The following is a 23,266-nucleotide window of genomic DNA, read 5'->3' as shown; positions in this document are numbered from 1 at the left end:
TAGGTCTTCAAAACTCAAGTCAGGTGGATCGTCATCAAAAGGTGGAAGGTCGTCTACTAATCCTCTGCACGATCATATGTCATCAAAGAGCATCTCTCAAGTACTTCATCGAGTGGCCACATAACAGCAACATCGTACGGAGGACTTAGGTTAAAGTTTGTAGATAAGCAGGGTGCAAACGTTGGCTGGCCTCACAGTATATACATATAAACAGGTAACAGAGTTCACTCTAGACTCAGAAGACTACCTAGAGCGGAATCCTCTTTGCAGAACAGTCATCAGCAAACTACGGAAGGGTACTCATGCTTCCATCTGAAGGGGGAAGGGAGAGAGAAGGGGTAAGAACTGGGGAGTTCTTAGTAGGGCCGGGGTTATTAGTTACGTTCATTAATTCTGTGTTGTTTAGCAGATAAATAGCAGAATACCGAGAAGCAGTAGACAGAAGAAACAGATAAATAGAGAAAATAGAGAAAACAAAAAGCAAAACACAAACAAAAGAATACAAGAAAACAAAACACAGACACAGAGAATAGAATGAAAACAAAGAAGGCATACATTCAAACAACAATCATAACAGAGGAAATGCGCAACCAAATATGATGCATGTCTAGCCCTAGTGCAAGTAATGAGCTCACGTGTCGGTTTACACCCTACATCCCGACATTACCTAGGAACTAGTCCTAGATATGGCTTTATCTCTGTAGGTGAACTTCAGCCTACAGAAACAGCACTCCCATAAGTGAACTTTGGCTTACAAGAATAGTTCAATCACAACATAAGTGAACTTCGGCTTACAGGTATCACAACTCTCTGTAGGTGAACTTCGGCCTACAGGAGCAACACCTTGAGATACACAATTGATATTCACTGTAGGTGAACTTCAGCCTACAGGAATAACAACTCACTATAGGTGAACTTGGGCCTACAAGACCTCTAGGGCTAATGGAAAAGCAGCAAATGAACATACAACAGAACATCATGCCACAAGGCTTAACTCTTTATTCTTATTCTCTTCTCCTCTATTCTCTTTGTTATATTACTCTTTTCTCATTGTCTCTTTACTCTGCTCTAATTTCTCTGTTTAACGTATGTATTTAAAGCTTATGTAAATTTCGGTATGAATAGTTAGTCTGTCCCAAGTATAGGTTCATTAAGTCTATACTGAAACAGTTTACCTTTTCATATAATAATACCTAACCCTAGTCGCAACTCAAGGACTAACTATGTTGTCCTAGTTCGTTCGCTATTCTCTGTCTGTTTTTCTGTCGTTAAAACTTTACAGACTTTTCTTTGGTTTTTATCTTTTCTTTATCTTTTTATCTTTCATTTATCTTTGCCTCACTAACATGTTCTTACCACTCCCTAAGTGTTTTATGAAGGTAATTATGAGATTCTCCGCTTAAAGTTGTCTTTCTAAAGCTTTTACAGAAAACTGCCTTTTTCGTATTATTTTATTATTTTTATTAAAATATTATTTTTAATTAAATATTATTATTTAATATTTTATTATTATTTATTATTTTATCATTAAATTTTCAAAAATTACTCCACTTTAACTTTTAACCTTTAAATATTCACTTTTTACCACCCGTAACTTTTAATATTTCTACTTTAACCACCTTAACTTTCAGAAATTACAAAATAACCCCTCAAACACCAAAATAATTACAACCTTACCCTTTTTAAGATATAAAAGGTGTTCTTCAATGTTCTTCATCACACTCAAAGTGTTCTTCATGTTCTTCGTAAATTCTTCAGATTCTTTCTCTGTTTTTACCCGTTTTTCAGTCTTTTCAGCAACCGATTTTTACCATAATTTATAATAAATTCTGATGCATGGAAAACTTGTCTCATAATCAATTTCCTTCGGCAAGTGTACCGAATTTGTCGTCAAGTAAAAACTCACAATAGAGTGAGGTCGAATCCCACAGGGATTGATTGATCAAGCAACTTTAGTTAGAGGAATGTTCTAGTTGAGCGAATCAGAATTTGGGTTGAGAATTGCAGAAAATTAAATGGCGGGAAAGTAAATAACAGAAAAGTAAATGCTAGAAATAAAGAGCTGAATGTAAATGACGGAAAGTAAATTGCAGAAGCTTAAATGGGAATGGGGTAATTGCTCATAAAAGTAAATGACAGAAATTAAAGAGAATGGGTAAGATCAGAAATGGAGAGTTCATTGGGCTCAGGAGATGTTGCATTGTCCGGATCAATTTCATTTTCATCTCTTCCTCAATCAATGCACTCATTGATCTCCATAGCAATCTTAAGTGATCGAATTAAAATTCCTTGTAATTCAATCTGTCAAATCTTGATCAATAGCCAATTCCTTGGTCAATTGCTCATGAGAAGAGATGAAGTATGGTCACTGATTATACCACATGCATTTCCCAAATCAACTATTGAGAGGATTATGGTCACATATCCATCCAAACCCAATTTGCTCCAGCATGAGAAAGCATTTCTAGCATGATCTCTTCATTCCTCTTTCAAGGTTCAGAAGAGATCCAAATTTGAATAGCTTCTTTTCCAAGATAACTACCCAATTGGATGAAGATCGAAAGCTTTCAAGTAAAATCAAGAGGAAAGATAGAAGAAGAATAATTAAAACTAGTATTGATCCATCAAATTACAACAGAGCTCCCTAACCCAATGAAAGGGGTTTAGTTGTTCATAGCTCTGGAAAATGAAAACAAAGATGGAGAATACATGATGAAACTAGAAGTGCAGAGAAAGTAAAATACAGAGAGTAGTTCTATGCCAAGAGGCTCCCTATAATTTCTGTAACATCCCGTCCAGCAAAATACCTTGCTTAAGTCAGGGTATTTCTACTAGAAAGAACATTACGTAACCTTTTCTAGTATTAACTACTTAATTATCAAGCCTTTGTATCGAGTTTGCGTTTCAGTTTTAAGAAAATGCCAGAAAATTGTTTTTTTTTTTTATTAAAGTCATAATTCAAACATTCACAAATAATAATAATCACATAAATATTATTGATAATAATTCTTATACAAAAGAGACCAAATAAAACTCAAATACAATATGCTAAACCTACCCCTCTATGTAAAATAAAATCTCAAAGGACAATAGCGAGGGGACTTTATGAAAGCAATTAAAACCATAAAGAAAGCCTACTGATCGCTCGCAGCTTCAAATTGCATCTTCAAACCTGTCGCTGAAAGGGTGGAAAATTTGGGGGGTGAGAACCAAACCACATGTTCTCAGTAGAGGTCGAGAATGCCGTGAAAGTAAAGAATAAAGCGCAAATATTTAACTGCATTCATAGACATCTAAAAGGAAACTAACTTTCTTTAAAAGCATTAGTTAATTACTCAATATCCTAAATTCATATTTTTCTTGTAAAAGTTTTAAAAGTTTCCTAAACTGTATGAATGACTAACCTGTCCCAGTCATAGGTTCATTAAGTCTATGCTGAACCAATTTGATTTTTCATTCCTTACTAGACCATAACATAAAAGAAGTTACCTACGCGGTATAAATGATCATCCTGCTCCAAGCACAGGTTCATTAAGTCTATGCTGAATCAGTCAGATACTTTATACAAAACTAGACCTCAAACGTACCAGTCACGGCCTTAGGCCCAAACAACTCAATCAACACCCAATTCACCACAATCCAGCCAATCAGTTACAAACACAAGTAATGAGGTTCAAACACAATCAAGAGCAATTACATCAAGTATAACAACTAGCAGTTAAACAGGATTATTCACTTAGGCAAACCAATTACAATATACACACCCAAACAATGTCACATAGATGCATATGATGCATGCCTGTCCTACTGGCCATGAGCTCACGCGTCGGTTATGTTGCCAAACCCGACTCGGATAAGCGGGATTAGACCACCATCCTTATCCGTAGGTTCCATAGACAAGCGGGAATTAAACCACCATCCTTGCCCGGAACACGCAAGTGGGATTAAACCACCGTCCTTGCCTCCACAGTAAGCGGGATTAAACCACCATCCTTACTGGGTACATAAAATAATACGCAAGCGGGATCACACCACCGTCCTTGCTGAACAATTTATCAATACGCGAGCGGGATAAAACCACCGTCCTCACTGCAGGCGGGACAAAACCACCATCCCTGCATAATGGTTTACGCACTGAGCAAGCGGGACTAGACCCACGCCCCTACCAACAATCTCATAAACCAAATATTCTTTTCTCAAAAGAAACATTGAAGTTATTATCATTAAATAAGTCTTAAATATTTATTTTGATCAAGTCCTTATATTTTTTTATAAAATTTGGACATAATCTCCTTTAAAAATAGGACTTATCCACCCTTACGGGTTTCTTCTTTCTCAACAATTCATCAGCCTCTTTCAGCATTTGCCACAGCAATATATTCTCAAAAACATTTGATAATAGAAAATCTATTTCTTAAATTCCATATCCAAAATAATTACCAACACAACTTGGCAGCCTGATTTCCATTTTGTTTTTAAAATATCAAATGAAATCAGAATTACGCAAACTTTAAATCCATGTGACCGTCTCGGATTAAACTTTCTATTAAATTAAAAATCATAATTTTTCGTTGTCTCTAGCTTCGGGAATATAAGCAAAACCGTGACTGTTCTGCAGTATTTTAAATCGAAAAGACAGCAGCACCATACAACATTTGAAATTTTATATAAAATCTAAATTAAATCCAAACACCTTCAAAATTAATGTGGTTAAACATAACTCATCCAAATTGCTTTCTAAATTGGTTCCAGGGTCATACCATTTTTAATGAAGGAGTTACGTAGCTTGGAAGTTAGGTAATTTTCTGCAGAATTCTGTTTTACAAATCATTGAACACAACCTCTTCCAAGTCCCATAACTCACTTATTAAAACATAGAAAATCCTGAAATTTAAATCACATATACTAAACATAATTAATTTTTACCTCCAATTGGTTGCATCTCAATATCTATCCAGGATCAAAAGTTATAAACTTCCAAAATTACTAATTTAAGGAAACAGAATCTGGCTTTTTCTGCATAATGCATCATCCTTCAAAAATTCATATCTTTAAAACTACAAGTCCAATTGTTCTGAAATTTTATGGCATTAAAATAATAGGAATAAAGTTTTATTTAAAATTAGTTCCATTTCAAATTTCAAACTGCAGAATATCCAATTGAGGAATCAAGTTGCTGCTGCGTTAAACATTCTGCAGAAAAACCAGTTTTGACATCCATGATTCAAAAATTCACCATAAATCATAAACTTAGTGAAAAAGTCTCAAATTCAGCAGTCCAGTTCCCTATATCCCCAAGCTCAATCCGGACTTAGTCCCATGCAATTCCGATAATCACAGAAATAGTTATAGTTTTTCAAAGTTTTTGGCTTCCTTTAAAAATAATGCAGAAAATCAAGTTTTACATTTTAACTTTGAAAAATCATTACTAGTTCTATAGTTAATTCAAACTTCTCAAAATTGAGTCCCAACAACAACTTTTATTATACTTTACTCAGCCTTTGCTCTTATATCATTTCGATTATCGTTGAATAACGGATTCACTTCCAAAGTCACCTTTTAATTTCAAAAATCAGTTTTTCAGCAATCTATTTAGTATTCAAAATCCAACCCTTCAAAACCCCTCAAAACCAATTCCAAATCAACCACCAACCAAGTTCATTAACATTACAATATACCAAATAACAACTCAACGGCAACAAATCCAACATAACCCATTAAAATTCAGAAATTCTCAATAATTAGTCATCAAGCAATTCCCAATCCACATAATCAATCAATATCACTAATCAACAATTCCAAATAACAATCTCAACCATTCCAATCACAATTTCAGCCACAATTCAATATTCACATAGTCAATCAATTACTCACAGATATTAAATCTATTTGCAGTTATTCAATAAACCTTGTAGGCATTCCTAAATTGAAATCGTTTTAAACCCCCTACCTCAATGTCAAAACTCGCAGAAATCAATAAACCCAGCAGCTCCATTGGCAGTTCTAACATCCATTCTGCTCTCTTAGCAGCTACCATTATGATTCTGGGCAGCTCCATTGATGGTGAAAGGTCTCAGCATCAGCCAAACAGCACGATAACGATTCAGAGTGGAGCCAGAGCATGGCCAGACCAACAATAACAGTTCCAGCAGCGGCGGTGGTGTCACGTCTCTTCCTCTCCCCTCTGTCCAACGGCGACGTTTGTGGCTCCACCAGTAGGGACAGCGGCAATCAAGGTTTCCGATGGTAGTGGCGTCGCAGCTCAAAATAGAACCCAAATAGAGCGACGGTAAGAATGGCGGCCATGGGTGACAGCGATGCGGGTTCCATCACCACGACTGTGAAGCGTGACAGTTGTGTCTTCCCTCACTCAACGATGCTCTCTCTCTGTCGGCCTCCCTCCATCCATTAGCTTCTTCCTTGGCGGACCAGAGCAGCAGAAACAAAGGAGCTACATCGTGCTTCTCTCTCGCGAGCTGGCAAGGACGACAGTGACACGGGCTTCGGTGACGGCTCCATCTTCAACAGCGGTGGCGACTGGCGCGACGATGGCTCCGGTGACGAGTTCGACGACAACGGCAAGAGGGTGTGCTTGGCGGATTAGAGACTTGAAATCGACGGCGCACAATGAGAGGAAGCTCGACGGGTCGGCGGCGGTGGCATCCCTCCTCGCCGGCGACTCCCTTCTCCCTCTCCTCTTCTTCTTCTTCCTCGCGGTGCTCAGCCTTTCTCTCCTCTCTCTGTGTTTTTTTTTTCGTAGGTTCTGTGTCTGTGTTTTGTCACGTTGAAAGTGATGAAAGGGGGGTGTGGGCTGCATTCAAAGGCTGGGGAAAGGGGAAAAATTAGGGTTAGGGTTTCTCAATTTGGGAAATTAGGGTTTCTGAGTTTGATTTGGGAATTAGGGTTAGAAATTAGGGATTTTATAAAAAAATATGGATAGATATGGATAGATATTTTTATAAAATTAGAGGGTAGAGTAATTTTAAAACCCAATATACTTTATTAAAAATATTTAGGAACATTATTTATCAACATATTGTTAAGTTCAATCAATTATTTCTAATTTACATTATAAAATAAACATATTAATCACATTTTTATAAAATACAGTTTAAACTCAATACTAATTAGTTAAATTAAATGATATAACTTTTTATTATTTTTCTATCACCGAAACTTTAATTTCAATTTACAAAATAACTAATTATAATAAAATTACTTAAACTTAAAGTATTTATAAAAATCCATTTAATCATTCCTAATAAATTAATCTCTAAAAGTTCAAACTAATAAAATAAACCATAATTCATTCATATTAGAAATTACCTAAATTAAATTATATAATACTTTCATTACTAAATTTTATTTCCAAACCATTTGAAATAACCAATTATAAAAATTACATAAGAATATTAATCAACTTAAACTCCAAATATTAATAAAACTAATTTAATTACTCTTAATTAATTAATTTATAAAATAAGATATCAAATTAATAAAATAAATCGTAACCTTTTCAGAATAAAAGTTACTTAAATTAAATTATACAATTCTTTCTTATTTTTCAATTACTAAAATTATACAAAATATTCTATTATAATAAGATTACTTAAAAATATTAATTGATTTCGAAATAAAACTATCTCCGAATCTATTTAATTATTTCTAACAAAATAATTTCTAAAATTATAAAGTTTGAACTTAATAAGATAAAATCATAATTTATTTATAATTAGATTTTCAAAAATGCGGGATGTTATATTCTATCCAACTTACAAAAATTTTCGCCCTCGAAAATTGATATAAGATGGAGAAAAGATTCATATTCACATCCCCTTTCGAATATTTTAAAGATACCAAGAAAATTATATCACATAAACATAGAAGAAAATATACTAGGTAATGCAAGAGTTGATAAAATAACTTAACATAAAAAAAATTTTAAAATCCAAAATCAAATAGGCACAATATTCGTTCAGAACTCTTAACAAAGCATGATCACTTCCTCTCGTCACCTCAAAACTCCATAACTCCTTATAACTTCGTATACTTACCAGATTCACTTTCCGTACGCACAAATCACGTCCCTAAGAACTACTGCATATAAGGAATACGAAACTTGAGAAGAGAAAGACAAACGGCACGAAAGGTTTATGCGAGAAATTGGAAGAATACTCAAGTTCACAGTTGGACAAAGATGGTATTTCGCAAGGATTTAAAGGAATACGTAAGATTATCAAACAATAAGGATATATATAAGCAATGAAATATACCGGAAGGAGAATTAAATTGAAAGCTTAAGAAAGGATTTTGAATTAAAGAGTTTTGATATGAACAGTAATAGAAAAGATAGTACAGCAATTTAGAACAATTTCAACTTGAACCAGAAGGAATTAGTTTATCTTTTTCAAAGGAAAATATTTAAACCCAACATTTTTCAAAAGTACTAAACTTAGTATAAATAATACGTTATACCGATTTTAATTTCAGATCAAGCAAATCATGCATGGTTTGTAAATTAAAGTTTGTTTGGTGTTAAAGGCAAAATATTTTCTTTAAAAATCTTGGAGGATACTTAAATACATAATTAGGTAAGAATAGCTATAAAAGTATAATAAAGTTGGCTGAAAATCAGCTTCTATTTAAAGAATAAATTTTGAAATAAGATTTTCTATAAATCAATAAAAGATAAGTGGTATATCACAGATAAACAAGATTAAACTATATAAAGAAGTTTTAGAGTTTATGTTAGAAAGTCTAGACCGAATTAAAAACAATCCCATCAAAATTTAAGCAAGGGTTGTGGATACAGTCAAGTAAGAAAAGATTTAAATTGAAATTTTTCTCAAAGAGAATCTGAAACAAGTACTCAAGAAAGAAATTACAAGAAATAGTATGCTGTACCGAAATAATTCCGAATTCAGAGCAAGGAGCATAGAGTTTGTAAGGTAAGGATAAATGTTTCAAAAGATTCAAGCAACAACCAGATACAGAGTCAAGCAAGGACATGCACGAATGATAATACAAGATTAGCAAGAAAGAGATCAGAAACTAGAAATTCCAATACAATTAATAGAAAATGAGATAACACTAAGCACGAATAAAGAGCATACATCGAAACGGAACTAATCTCTAGAATTTAGTTTCTAACGTCCCCAAAATCTCGTAATTCGCGTTAACCTATCACTTCTATTTCGCCTGTGATAACCTATTAGTGTTCCCAAATACATAAATCATTAGTATTAAGTTGGCCAAACTTGATACCATGAGGTATGCAATGGTAAACTAATAGCGTTAATCACTAGACAGTCATGCATATAAAACATAAAATCTTGTCATCAGAACAAGTTAGAAAGCATGACAGACACTCAGAGTATGCAATGAAGCATAGTCAGTCCACTCCCCAGGCTCTACAGGAAGGACTGCTCTGATACCATATTGTAACATCCCGTCCAGCAAAATACCATGCTTAAGTCAGGGTATTTCTACTAGAAAGAACTTACGTAACCTTTTCTAGTATTAACTACTTAATTATCAAGCCTTTGTATCGAGTTCGCGTTTCAGTTTTAAGAAAATGCCAGAAAATTGTTTTTTTTTTCATTAAAGTCATAATTCAAACATTCACAAATAATAATAATCACATAAATATTATTGATAATAATTCTTATACAAAAGAGACCAAATAAAACTCAAATACAATATACTAAACCTACCCCTCTATGTAAAATAAAATCTCAAAGGACAATAGCGAGGGGACTCTATGAAAGCAATTAAAACCATAAAGAAAGCCTACTGATCGCTCGCAGCTTCAAATTGCGTCTTCAAACCTGTCGCTGAAAGGGTGGAAAATTTGGGGGTGAGAACCAAACCACATGTTCTCAGTAGAGGTCGAGAATGCCATGAAAGTAAAGAATAAAGCACATAGTTAACTGCATTCATAGACATCTAAAAGGAAACTAACTTTCTTTAAAAGCATTAGTTAATTACTCAATATCCTAAATCCATATTTTTCTTGTAAAACTTTTAAAAGTTTCCTAGACTGTATGAATGACCAACCTGTCCCAGTCATAGGTTCATTAAGTCTATGCTGAACCAGTTTGATTTTTCATACCTTACTAGACCATAACATAAAAGAAGTTACCTACGCGGTATAAATGATCATCCTACTCCAAGCATAGGTTCATTAAGTCTATGCTGAATCAGTCAGATACTTTATACAAAACTAGACCTCAAACGTACCAGTCACGGCCTTAGGCCCAAACAACTCAATCAACACCCAATTCAACACAATCCAGCCAATCAGTTACAAACACAAGTAATGAGGTTCAAACACAATCAAGAGCAATTACATCAAGTATAGCAACAAGCAGTTAAACAGAATTATTCACTTAGGCAAACCAATTACAATATACACACCCAAACAATGTCACATAGATGCATATGATGCATGCCTGTCCTACTTGCCATGAGCTCACGCGTCGGTTATGTTGCCAGACCCGACTAGGATAAGCGGGATTAGACCACCATCCTTATCCGTAGGTTCCATAGACAAGCGGGAATTAAACCACCATCCTTGCCCGGAACACGCAAGCGGGATTAAACCACCGTCCTTGCCTCCACAGTAAGCGGGATTAAACCACCATCCTTACTGGGTACATAAAATAATACGCAAGCGGGATCACACCACTGTCCTTGCTGAACAATTTATCAATACGTGAGCGGGATAAAACCACCGTCCTCACTGCAGGCGGGACAAAACCACCATCCCTGCATAATGGTTTACGCACTAAGCAAGCGGGACTAGACCCACGCCCCTACCAACAATCTGATAAACCAAATATTCTTTTCTCAAAAGAAACATTGAAGTTATTATCATTAAATAAGTCTTAAATATTTATTTTGATCAAGTCCTTATATGTTTTTATAAAATTTGGACATAATCCCCTTTAAAAATAGGACTTATCCACCCTTACGGGTTCCTTCTTTCTCAACAATTCATCAGCCTCTTTCAGCATTTGCCACAACAATATATTCTCAAAAACATTTGATAATAGAAAATCTATTTCTTAAATTCCATATCCAAAATAATTACCAACACAACTGTGCAGCCTGATTTCCATTTTGTTTTTAAAATATCAAATGAATTCGGAATTACGCAAACTTTAAATCCACGTGACCGTCTCGGATTAAACTTTCTATTAAATCAAAAATCATAATTTTTCGTTGTCTCTAGCTTCGGGAATATAAGCAAAACCGTGACTATTCTGCAGTATTTTAAATCCAAAAAACAGCAGCACCATACAACATTTGAAATTTCATATAAAATCCAAATTAAATCCAACCACCTTCAAAATTAATGTGGTTAAACATAACTCATCCAAATTTCTTTCTAAATTGGTTCCAGGGTCATACCATTTTTTATGAAGGAGTTACATAGCTTGGAAGTTAGGTAATTTTCTGCAGAATTCTGTTTTACAAATCATTGAACACAACCTCTTCCAAGTCCCATAACTCACTTATTAAAACATAGAAAATCCTGAAATTTAAATCACATATACTAAACATACTTAATTTTCACCTCCAATTGGTTGCATCTCAATATCTATCCAGTATCAAAAGTTATAAACTCCCAAAGTTACTAATTTAAGGAAATAGAATCTGGCTTTTTCTGCATAATGCATCATCCTTCAAAAATTCATATCTTTAAAACTACAAGTCCAATTGTTCTGAAATTTTACGACATTAAATAATAGGAATAAAGTTTTATTTAAAATTAGTTCCATTTCAAAATTCAAACTGCAGAATTTCCAATTGAGGAATCAAGTTGCTGCTGCGTTAAACGTTCTGCAGAAAAACCAGTTTTGATATCCATGTTTCAAAAATTCACCATAAATCATAAACTTAGTGAAAAAGTCTCAAATTTAGCAGTCCAGTTCCCTATATCCCAAGCTCAATCCGGACTTCGTCCCACGCAATTCCGATAATCACAGAAATAGTTATAGTTTTTCAAAGTTTCCGGCTTCCTTTAAAAATAATGCAGAAAATCAAGTTTTACATTTTAACTTTGAAAAATCATTACTAGTTCTATAGTTAATTCAAACTTCTCAAAATTGAGTCCCAACAACAACTTTTATTATACTTTACCCAGCCTTTGCTCTTATATCATTTCGATTATCGTTGAATAACGGATCACTTCCAAAGTCACCTTTTAATTTCAAAAATCAGTTTTTCAGCAATCTATTTAGTATTCAAAATCCAACCCTTCAAAACCCCTCAAAACCAATTCCAAATCAACCACCAACCAAGTTCATTAACATTACAATATACCAAATAACAACTCAACGGCAACAAATCCAACATAACCCATTAAAATTCAGAAATTCTCAACAATTAGTCATCAAGCAATTTCCAATCCACATAATCAATCAATATCACTAATCAACAATTCCAAATAACAATCTCAACCATTCCAATCACAATTTCAGCCACAATTCAATATTCACATAGTCAATCAATTACTCACAGATATTAAATCTATTTGCAGTTATTCAATAAACCTTGTAGGCATTCCTAAATTGAAATCGTTTTAAACCCCCTACCTCAATGTCGAAACTCGTGGAAATCACTAAACCCAGCAGCTCCATTGGCAGTTCTAACATCCATTCTGCTCTCTTAGCAGCTACCATGATGATTCTGTGTAGCTCCATTGATGGTGAAAGGTCTCAGCATCAGCCAAACAGCACGATAACGATTCAGAGTGGAGCCAGAGCAGGGCCAGACCAACAATAACAGTTCCAGCAGCGGCGGTGCTATCACGTCTCTTCCTCTCCCCTCTATCCAACGGCGACGTTTGTGGCTCCACCAGTAGGGACAGCGGCAATCAAGGTTTCCGATGGTAGTGGCGTCGTAGCTCAAAATAGAACCCAAACAGAGCGACGGTAAGAATGGCGGTCATGGGTGACAGCGATGCGGGTTCCATCACCACGACTGTGAAGCGTGACAGTGGTGTCTTCCCTCACTCAACGATGCTCTCTCTCTGTCGGCCTCCCTCCATCCATGAGCTTCTTCCTTGGCGGACCAGAGAAGCAGAAACAAAGGAGCTACATCGTGCTTCTCTCTCGCGAGCTGGCAAGGACGACAGTGACACGGGCTTCGGTGACGGCTCCATCTTCAACAGCGGCGGCGACTGGCGCGACGATGGCTCCGGTGACGAGTTCGACGACAACGGCAAGAGGGTGTGCTTGGCGGATTAGAGACTTGAAATCGACGGCACACAATGAGAGGAAGCTCGACGGGTCGGCAGCGGTGGCATCCCTCCTCGCCGGCGACTCCCTTCTCCCTCTCCTCTTCTTCTTCTTCCTCGCGGTGCTCAGCCTTTCTCTCCTCTCTCTGTGTTTTTTTTTTCGTAGGTTCTGTGTCTGTGTTGTGTCACGTTGAAAGTGATGAAAGGGGGATGTGGGCTGCATTCAAAGGCTGGGGAAAGGGGAAAAATTAGGGTTAGGGTTTCTCAATTTGGGAAATTAGGGTTTCTGAGTTTGATTTGGGAATTAGGGTTAGAAATTAGGGATTTTATAAAAAAATATGGATAGGTATGGATAGATATTTTTATAAAATTAGAGGGTAGAGTAATTTTAAAACCTAATATACTTTATTAAAAATATTTAGGAACATTATTTATCAATATATTGCTAAGTTCAATCAATTATTTCTAATTTTCATTATAAAATAAACATATTAATCAAATTTTTATAAAATACAGTTTAAACTCAATACTAATTAGTTAAATTAAATGATATAACTTTTTATTATTTTTCTATCACCGAAACTTTAATTTCAATTTACAAAATATCTAATTATAATAAAATTACTTAAAATTAAAGTATTTATAAAAATTCATTTAATCATTCCTAATAAATTAATCTCTAAAAGTTCAAACTAATAAAATAAACCATAATTCATTCATATTAGAAATTACCTAAATTAAATTATATAATACTTTCATTACTAAATTTTATTTCCAAAGCATTTGAAATAACCAATTATAAAAATTACATAAGAATATTAATCAACTTACACTCCAAACATTAATAAAACTAATTTTATTACTCTTAATTAATTAATTTATAAAATAAGATATCAAATTAATAAAATAAATCGTAACCTTTTCAGAAAAAAAGTTACTTAAATTAAATTATACAATTCTTTCTTATTTTTCAATTACTAAAATTATACAAAATATTCTATTATAATAAGATTACTTAAAAATATTAATTGATTTCGAAATAAAACTATCTCCGAATCTATTTAATTATTTCTAACAAAATAATTTCTAAAATTATAAAGTTTGAACTTAATAAGATAAAATCATAATTTATTTATAATTAGATTTTCAAAAATGCGGGATGTTACAATTTCCATCTCCCAAAATAATTCAAAGCTACTCCTATATATACTACTCTTCTGATCTTCTAGTTGGCTCTTCAAGTCTTGGGTATGGGCCTTTGGATCTTGAGTTTGAAGCATTTATCTTCTTCATTGGGCTTGGCTTTACTTGCAGGGAGAAAGTGTGAAGTGGGCAGAGACTTTAGCTCAGGACGTTAGTGGTGTTAACGTTCAGTGAAAATATGGGTTCGAGAACGTTAGTGACAATTACCTTTTTCACTAACGTTCCTCACCAAAGTAAGAGCCACGTTAACTTTAACGTTAGTGGCACAAATGTTGCCACTAACGTTGCCTCTATGTCCTTCGCACACGTTATTGAGACTCACCTTTTCTAGTAACGTTGAGAAGTCTCCCCCTTCCTTACGTTAGAGTCCACGTTAACTTAGTTAACGTGGCTCTTTTAACGTAGGCTTGCCAACCTTCGAGAACATTAGTGACACTTACCTTTGTCACTAACGTTCCAATGTGCCTTTAGCTCCCATGTTAGAGTCCACGTTAACTAGGTTAACGTGGCCTCTAACGTGGCTGTGCCAGCCATCTCCAACGTTAGTGACAAAGGTGAATGTCACTAACATTGGCTCATCATCTCTCCTCCTCACGTTAGCTTCCACGTTAACTAAGTTAACGTGGGAGTTAACATGGCTCATTGTGGCTTGTGTGGGCTCCTTCCAACGTTAGTGACAATGTTAGGTGTCACTAACGTTGGCGATCGCCTTCCTTCTTCACGTTAGCTTCCACGTTAACTAGGTTAACGTGGGAGTTAACGTGGTTTATTGGGGCTTGTGTGGGTTAATCCCAACGTTAGTGACAATGTTTGGTGTCACTAACGTTGTCGACCACCTACTTTCTTCACGTTAGCTTCCACGTTAACTAGGTTAACGTGGGAGTTAACGTGCCTTATTGTGACTTGGCCAACGTTAGTGACAAAGTTGAATGTCACTAACGTTGGCTTCCCCTTTACCTCTTAACGTTAGAGGCCACGTTAACTAAGTTAACGTGGCTCTTAACGTGGCCACTTATGAGCTTGGTCCATCATTAGTGATAATGTTAAGTGTCACCAACGTTGGCTCCCTTTCATTTCTTCCAAATTAGAGTTCACGTTAACTTAGTTAACGTGACTCTTAACATGGACAATGATGGCTTCGAGAGCGTTATTGGCGATTACTTTTCTCATTAACTTTGCAAGTTACTCCCATTCCACGTTAGTGCCCACGTTAGTGTAACTAACGTAGCCACTAATGTGGTTCTTCTTTGCTTCCTTTGTCCTGAAATCAAGCAATCGAGTGCATCAAAGTTCTGGTCCAAGTCATGGGAAATACAACATCAAATTTGTCATTAAATTCATGCAAAATCCTCATGAAATCATGTAAAGTGCACAATGTATGCTTGAATCAATATGTAAGTGAATATCTACCGAAAACTAGCTTATTTTCTAAGGAAATGCATGAAACTACCCTAAAAACAGTAAAGAAAAAGTCAGTGAAACTGGCCAAAATGCCCTGGCATCACAACACCAAATTAAAGCTTGCTTGTCCCTAAGCAAGTACTGGAACAAGAGAATGATGAATGGAATGCCAAGAGAAATGAGTCATTCTTGTAGAGGTCATGCCCCTGGTTTTATGGTGGTTTCATGCATAGCAACTTAAGTTCATTCCTGGCTTTCAGACCTTTACCGTGTCCTAGAATACTCACTATGATTGCATCTCATGAGACTTTTATTCATTGATCTTTTTATTGTTATTTCAGGGCTTATTTGTGTTCTTAGGCTAAGTGCTCTGTGAGGGGGTGACTCTTTAAGATAAGCTTTCAGCCAACACTCCTGAACCAGTTGGTTCAAGGTGCTAGGTGTTAAGACACCCCTAAGGACTTACTCCCTCAAGTCTCTTTCCCCCATACATACACAACACAGGCATATAGTTTATTTATTTTCTTTTCTTGAGACCTTGGTGTCCAGCACCTCTTTGGGTTACTAAATGCTCTGTAGTGAATGTTACTCTTGATAGTGGACTTTCAGCTGATAATCCCGAGTTACTTAACCCAAGTTACCAAGTGATAAGGCACCCCTAAGAGCTTATTCATCCAAGTAGATCCCTCACACAGGAGCCCCACAGACACATGCCTCAAGATTAAAACCATTGGTGCCTAGCCTTATTGCTCACTCTTTTTCTTTTATTTTTCAACCTTTATTGTTCTTTCCCTTTTTCTTATTAGGATCTTCTTATTTAGCTAGTCTCATGGGGTGTGTCTTAAGCATAGTATTCATGACAGATAGTTGTCCTCCCACCTGGTAGTTGAACCAACTTAGCTAACTTATGACTATACCATAAACTCATGAACTTACTCCATAGTATGAACTGCTCTCTGGTCTTTTAAAACACTCATACTCCTTTCATTTGATTCTAAAGGACAAGCATACAAGTAAGCAAAGTAACAATGCAGTGACATGAAGACTAGCAAACATAGACCTCTTCAACAAAATACTTAAAAGACAGAATTTAAAAAGGTTCAAACTAACATTTAACTATTAATCAAGATTGCATTTGGACTTCCAGTTTTCAACATTATAAGTACATGGAATTAAGTGACAATACAACCTTTAGGGGATGGTTTCTAGTTGCCCCCTTTTTGTCGTCATCCTGGTCTTTGCTACCTCACTTACTTGGGTGAAGGTGCACCATTTCCTCATAAGATTCCTACAAAGTTATTGGAAGTTGCTTGTTCCCAAATCACTTGAGAAATAGTTAGCTTGCATGTATGCTTGTGACTTCTGAACTTAATTTGGTGTGTCAACACCAAACTTAGTTCCTTGCCCAGTACAGAACCTTGCATATATGCAGAGAACCTCATATCTTGTTGTTTAACAAAACAATTATCAACTAAAATCTAACTAAATCTAAGTGGTTTCAATTGATTGATTGGAGCTAACAATGTGCTTTGGGAATGGAGTGTGATTCCTTTGGTGGAACACCAAACTTAGAATCACACTTTCACTCTGGAATTGTTTTGGTGTGGAACACCAAACTTATCTCCTCGCAATACAGGGGAAACAACTTATGATCTTTATTGAAATAAAGATGAAAAGGAAACTACCTGAGGTTGGGTTGCCTCCCAACAGAGCGCTCTTTTATCGTCGCTAGCTCGACGGTTCCTCCTTTACTTGAGATGGTAATTCACTCTGGGGTTTTCCCCCATGTTGCCCAGATAATGCTTGAGTCTTTGTCCGTTCACTGTAAAAGTCCTCTCTGAACCTTCATCCATGATTTCGATGTGTCCATATGGCAAACCTTTTGTGAAAAGAAAAGGTCCGGACCACCTTGATTTGAGTTTTCCTGGGAATAGTCTCAATTTGGAATTGTAAAGGAGTACTTGCTGCCCCTTTTCGAAACTCCTGGGTGCAAGATGCAGGTCATGTCTTCTCTTTGCCTTCTCTTTATACATCTTAGTATTTTCATAGGCTTGTGACCTGAATTCCTCCATCTCTTGCAGCTGCAAGATCCTCTTTGCACCAGCAGCAATGTTGTCAAAATTTAGTATCTTGATAGCCCAGAGAGCTTTGTGTTCCAGCTCCAGTGGTAAATGACAGGCTTTCCCATACATTAGTTGATATGGGGACATTCCAAGTGGTGTTTTGAATGCTGTTCTGTATGCCCAAAGAGCATCATCCAGCTTCTTCGACCAATCCTTTCTTGATGCGCCCATAGTCTTTTCCAGGATCCTCTTTAGCTCTCTGTTGGATATCTCAGTTTGTCCACTTGTTCGGGGATGGTAAGGTGTGGCTACCTTGTGTTTTATCCCATATCGTAGGAGAAGAGCTTCTAGTGGTCTGTTACAAAAATGGCTCCCTCCATCACTGATGAGTGCTCGTGGGACTCCAAACTGGCTAAAGATATTCTTCCTGAGGAAGTTCATGACTACCCTGTTATCATTCGTTGGGGTTGCAATAGCTTCTACCCACTTGGAAACATAATCCACTGCTACCAAGATGTACTTGTTTGCATATGAGGTTGGGAATGGTCCCATGAAATCGATTCCCCACACATCAAACAATTCCAGTTCCAAGATGAAATTTTGTGGCATCTCATTTCTTTTGGGCAAGTTTCCAGATCTTTGGCATTCATTGCAGCTCTTTACTAGTTCTTTGGCATCCTTGAAAAGAGTGGGCCAAAAGAATCCGCTTTGTAGCACCTTAGCTGCAGTTCTATCCCCTCTAAAGTGGCCTCCAGAGCATGAATCGTGGCAATTCCATAGGACCTCTCGTCCTTCTTCTTCCGAAACACATCTTCTAAGGATTCTATCTGAACACTTCTTGAATAGATATGGCTCATCCCAGACAAAGTACTTTGCATCATTCATGAGCTTCCTTTTTTGATGTTTATTGATCTTTGGAGGCAATGCCCCAGTTGCCTTGAAGTTGGCAATGTCTGCGAACCATGGTTCTTTGTGAACTATCATCAACTGCTCATCAGGGAAGAACTCGTTCACACTTGTATCAGGTGTTCCACCTTTATCATGAGGAATCCTGGATAGGTGATCTGCTACCTTGTTCTCCACTCCTTTCTTGTCTCTGATTTCAATATTGAATTCCTGCAACAATAAGATCCATCTTATTAGTCTTGGCTTTGATTCTTGCTTGGCAAACAAATATTTAAGTGCTGTGTGATCTATAAAAACAATCACTTTAGCACCAATGAGGTATGATCTAAACTTGTCAAATGCAAAAACTATTGCCAGCAACTCCTTTTCAGTAGTGGTATAATTTCTTTGAGTATCATTAAGGACTTTGCTCGCATAGTATATCACATGGACTAAGTTATCTTTCCTCTATCCCAACACTGCCCCAACTACAAAATCAGATGCGTCACACATCAATTCAAATGGTAAATTCCAATCAGGTGGGGAAATGATAGGAGCAGAGGACAACCTCATTTTCAAATTTTCAAAGGCTAACATGCATGTTTCATCAAAGATAAATGGTGTATCAGATACAAGGAGATTGCTTAAGGGCTTGGCTATCTTTGAAAAATCTTTAATAAACCTTCTGTAAAAACCAGCATGCCCTAAAAAGCTCCTAATTGCCCTGACATCACTAGGTGGAGGCAGTTTTTCAATAAGTTCTACTTTGGCTCTGTCAACTTCAATGCCTTGGTTAGAAACTTTGTGACCAAGGACTATTCCTCCTGTCACCATAAAGTGACATTTCTCCCAGTTCAAGACCAGATTGGTCTCTTGGCATCTTTTCAATACCAAGGCGAGGTGATGTAGGCAACTAGGAAAGGAATCTCCGAATACCGAGAAATCATCCATAAAAACTTCAATGAATTTTTCTATCATATCTGAAAAGATAGAAAGCATGCAGTGTTGGAAAGTCGCAGGTGCATTACATAGCCCAAATGGCATGCGCTTGTAGGCAAACACTCCATATGGGCAAGTGAATGAGGTTTTCTCTTGATCTCTGGGATCAACCACTATTTGGTTATATCCTGAATAACCGTCGAGAAAACAATAATAACCGTGCCCTGTGAGTCTTTCCAACATCTGATCCATGAATGGAAGGGGAAAATGATCTTTTCGTGTAGCCTCATTGAGCTTCTTGTAGTCTATACACATCCGCCATCCTGTGACTGTCCTTGTAGGAATTAGTTCATTCTTCTCATTGGGAACCACGGTAATTCCTCCCTTTTTTGGGACAACATGCACGGGGCTAACCCAGGGGCTGTCTGAGATCGGGTAGATTACCCCTCCCTGCCATAACTTCATAACTTCTTTCTGTACCACTTCCTTCATGATTGGGTTCAACCTCCTTTGGGATTAAATGGATGGTTTGGCATCATCTTCCAGCAGTATCTTGTGCATGCATGTGGCCGAACTTATCCCTTTCAAGTCAGCAAGAGTCCAACCAATGGCATCTTTGTGTTTTTGCAGTACTTTGAGCAGTTCATCCTCTTGATCTTGGCTGAGGCATGAGCTTATGATTACTGGGTAATTTTCATCTTCTCCTAAGTATGCATATTTGAGAGTGGGTGGCAGTGCTTTGAGTTCAAGTTTGGGTGCTTCTAACTTTTTGTTCTCTTCATTTGGTGTACCTTGTATTTGAATCTCTGCTATTGCAACCTCTTCAGTAAACATAGACTCCTCCTCTATTAAACCTTCAGGTTCTTCTTCTTCAAAACTTTCCTGCACTGCATCTGCAAGTGAGTCCAACCTCATACACTCTCCCAATTGCTCTAGTGGGTAACTCATGGCCTTGAACACATTGATCGTCATCTTTTCATTGTGTAATCTCAGGGTGAGATCTCCATTTTGTACATCAATGACAGCTCCAGCAGTGGCCAAGAATGGCCTTCCCAGGATGATGGAAGCCTTGGCTTCCTCCTGCATGTCCAGCACTACAAAGTCTGCTGGGAAGATAAAATCTCCCACTTTCACCAGCAAATCTTCTACGACGCCATGCGGGAACTTGAACGATCGGTCTGTCAATTGTAAGGCCATCTTTGTTGGTTTAGCTTCCTCAATCTTCATCTTTCTCATCATAGCTACTGACATCAAATTGATGCTGGCTCCTAAGTCACAAAGAGCCTTTTCCACTGTGATTTCCCCTATAATACAAGGGATCTGAAAACTCCCGAGATCCTTCAATTTTTGGGGTAGTTTGTGCTGAATGATAACACTACATTCTTCGGTTAATATCACAGTCTCGTTGTTCTTCCAGCTTCTTTTCTTAGTCATTAGATCCTTTAAAAACTTGGCGTAGAGTGGCATTTGTTCTATTGCTTCAGCAAAGGGTATGCTGATTTGTAGTTTCTTGAAGATCTCCAAAAATCTCGAAAACTGGTTGTCATCCCCCTTCTTCTTTAATTGCTGAGGATATGGAACTCTTGGTACGTCTGGCTTCAGTACTCCTTCCCCTTTTTGTGAACTCAGATTAGGAACTTGAGCTCCATCCTACTCTTCTTCCTTTTTATCTGAGTCCTTTTCTTGTGGTTTCTGGAGGGTTTCCTTCAGTTCCTTCCCACTCCGAAAGGTGATAGCCTAACACTCCTCCCTTTGTGTTGAGCTAGTATTGCTGTGAAGGTTGTGGCTGGAAATTTGCTTGAATAAGTAGCCAATTTGTGTCTCAAGTTTCTTGATGGCAGCATCCTGATTCTGCATATTGGACATCACTTCTTCTCGGAATGCTTTACTATCTTGAATCTCTTTGCCTATGCCTTCAAGTAGATTCTCAATCTTTGAGAGTCTGTCATCAAATGATTGTAGATTGGGATTAGAGGTGGAAGGATGAGGTAAGTTATTTTGGTTTTGATTTGGATGTGGAGAGGTGTTGTTATGGGAGTGTTGATATGGTCTAGATGTGAAATGTTGGTGGCCTGCATTGTTGGGATTTGGGCGTCTTTGATCCAGGCTTTGGTCTTGTTGATTTCCCCACCCAAAGTTTGGGTGATTCCTCTATCCAGGGTTGTAGGTCTTGGAGTATGGATCATGGTTTTGCCTAGGTGAATTCCCAATGTAGTTGACTTGCTCCTGACTTCCCTCTGCTTCTTCATTCACTCCTTCTTGGGTTGTTGATGAAGTGGTGATTACTGCTACTTGGTTCCTCTCCATCTTCTTGGTTAGGTCAGCCAGCTGCTTGGTAATGAGCTTGTTCTAAGCCAGCAGAGCATCTACATTGTTTAGCTCCATCACTCCTCTAGTGTTCCCTCTTTCGGAAGCATAGAAGTAGTTATTCTCTGCTACAGTTTCAATGACATCTATGGCCTCCTCAATGGTCTTCTTCTTGTTCAAAGATCCTCTGGATGAATGGTCTACGGCCTTCTTTGACTCATAAGAGAGCCCTTCATAGAAAATGTGCAGCTGCACCCATTCGTTGAACATGTCAGGTGGACACCTCCTTGTCAGGTCCTTAAACCTCTCCCATGCTTCATACAGAGTCTCACCATCTTGTTGCCTGAAAGTTTGGACCTCAGCTCTCAGCCTATGGATTCATTGAGGGGCGTAAAATCTTGCCAAGAATTTGTTCACCACATCTTCCCAAGTTGTCAAGCTCTCCTTTGGGAAAGACTCCAGCCACTTGGCTGCCTTATCCTTGAGTGAGAATGGAAATAAGAGCAGTCTATAGGCATCAGGATGAACACCATTAGACTTCACTGTGTCACATATTCTCAGAAAGGTGGTTAAATGTTGATTGGGGTCCTTTTGGACACTCCCTCCGAACGAACAGTTGTTCTGAACAAGGGTGATGAGCTGTGGCTTCAGTTCAAAATTGTTGGCATGGATGGTTGGCTTTTGAATGCTACTTCCACAGTTTTCTGGGTTTGGATTGATGTAAGAGCCTAAAACTCTTCTATCCTCCCCAGCATGATTTGCTCGACCTCCTCCGCCATGGTTGTGAGTCTCCTCCTCACGATGGTCTTCCATGTTTTCTTCCATGTTTGGTTCAAAGTATTCCTCCTCTTCCTCAGCACCAACTACTCTTTTTCCTCTTGCTTCCCTCCTTAATCTAAAGAAGGTTCTCTCAGATTCAGAATCAAAGGAAGTTGAAGCCTCGCTTCTTCTCCCTGTCATACAACCAACAAGTTCAAGCAAGGAAAATAGATGCAGAAAGTATTTCTGTCAGAATGACTATTAGTGTGAGTGATGCAATATATCAAACAGTTAGTGGGTTAGTGAAATGAATTGTAAATAACAGAGAAAAAGTATGGGGGAAGGGAAGAAATTAACTAAAACAGAAAGTAAATGACTCAAACGGAAAATTAAATCAAACAAAAATAAAATGCTCAATCTAGTTATCCTCCAATTTAATCATTGTTGATGCACAATCAATCCCCGG

The 23,266-nt window shown here is 37.1% G+C and overlaps 1 non-coding gene across 1 annotated transcript; it reads left to right on the top strand.

Moving 5' to 3' along the window:
• The first annotated feature begins 22,309 nt into the window (after positions 1-22,309).
• Positions 22,310-22,413, top strand: LOC148577550 (small nucleolar RNA R71). Its single transcript, XR_015904653.1, has one exon. It is a non-coding gene; the product is annotated as a small nucleolar RNA R71 (small nucleolar RNA).
• The last annotated feature ends 853 nt before the right edge of the window (positions 22,414-23,266 follow it).

This window comes from Arachis ipaensis, chromosome B1 (genome assembly GCF_059453495.1).
Source record: "Arachis ipaensis isolate K30076 ecotype BB chromosome B1, ASM5945349v1, whole genome shotgun sequence".
NCBI classification, from domain to species: Eukaryota; Viridiplantae; Streptophyta; class Magnoliopsida; order Fabales; family Fabaceae; genus Arachis; species Arachis ipaensis.
This window is presented reverse-complemented; position numbering and strand designations above follow the sequence as displayed.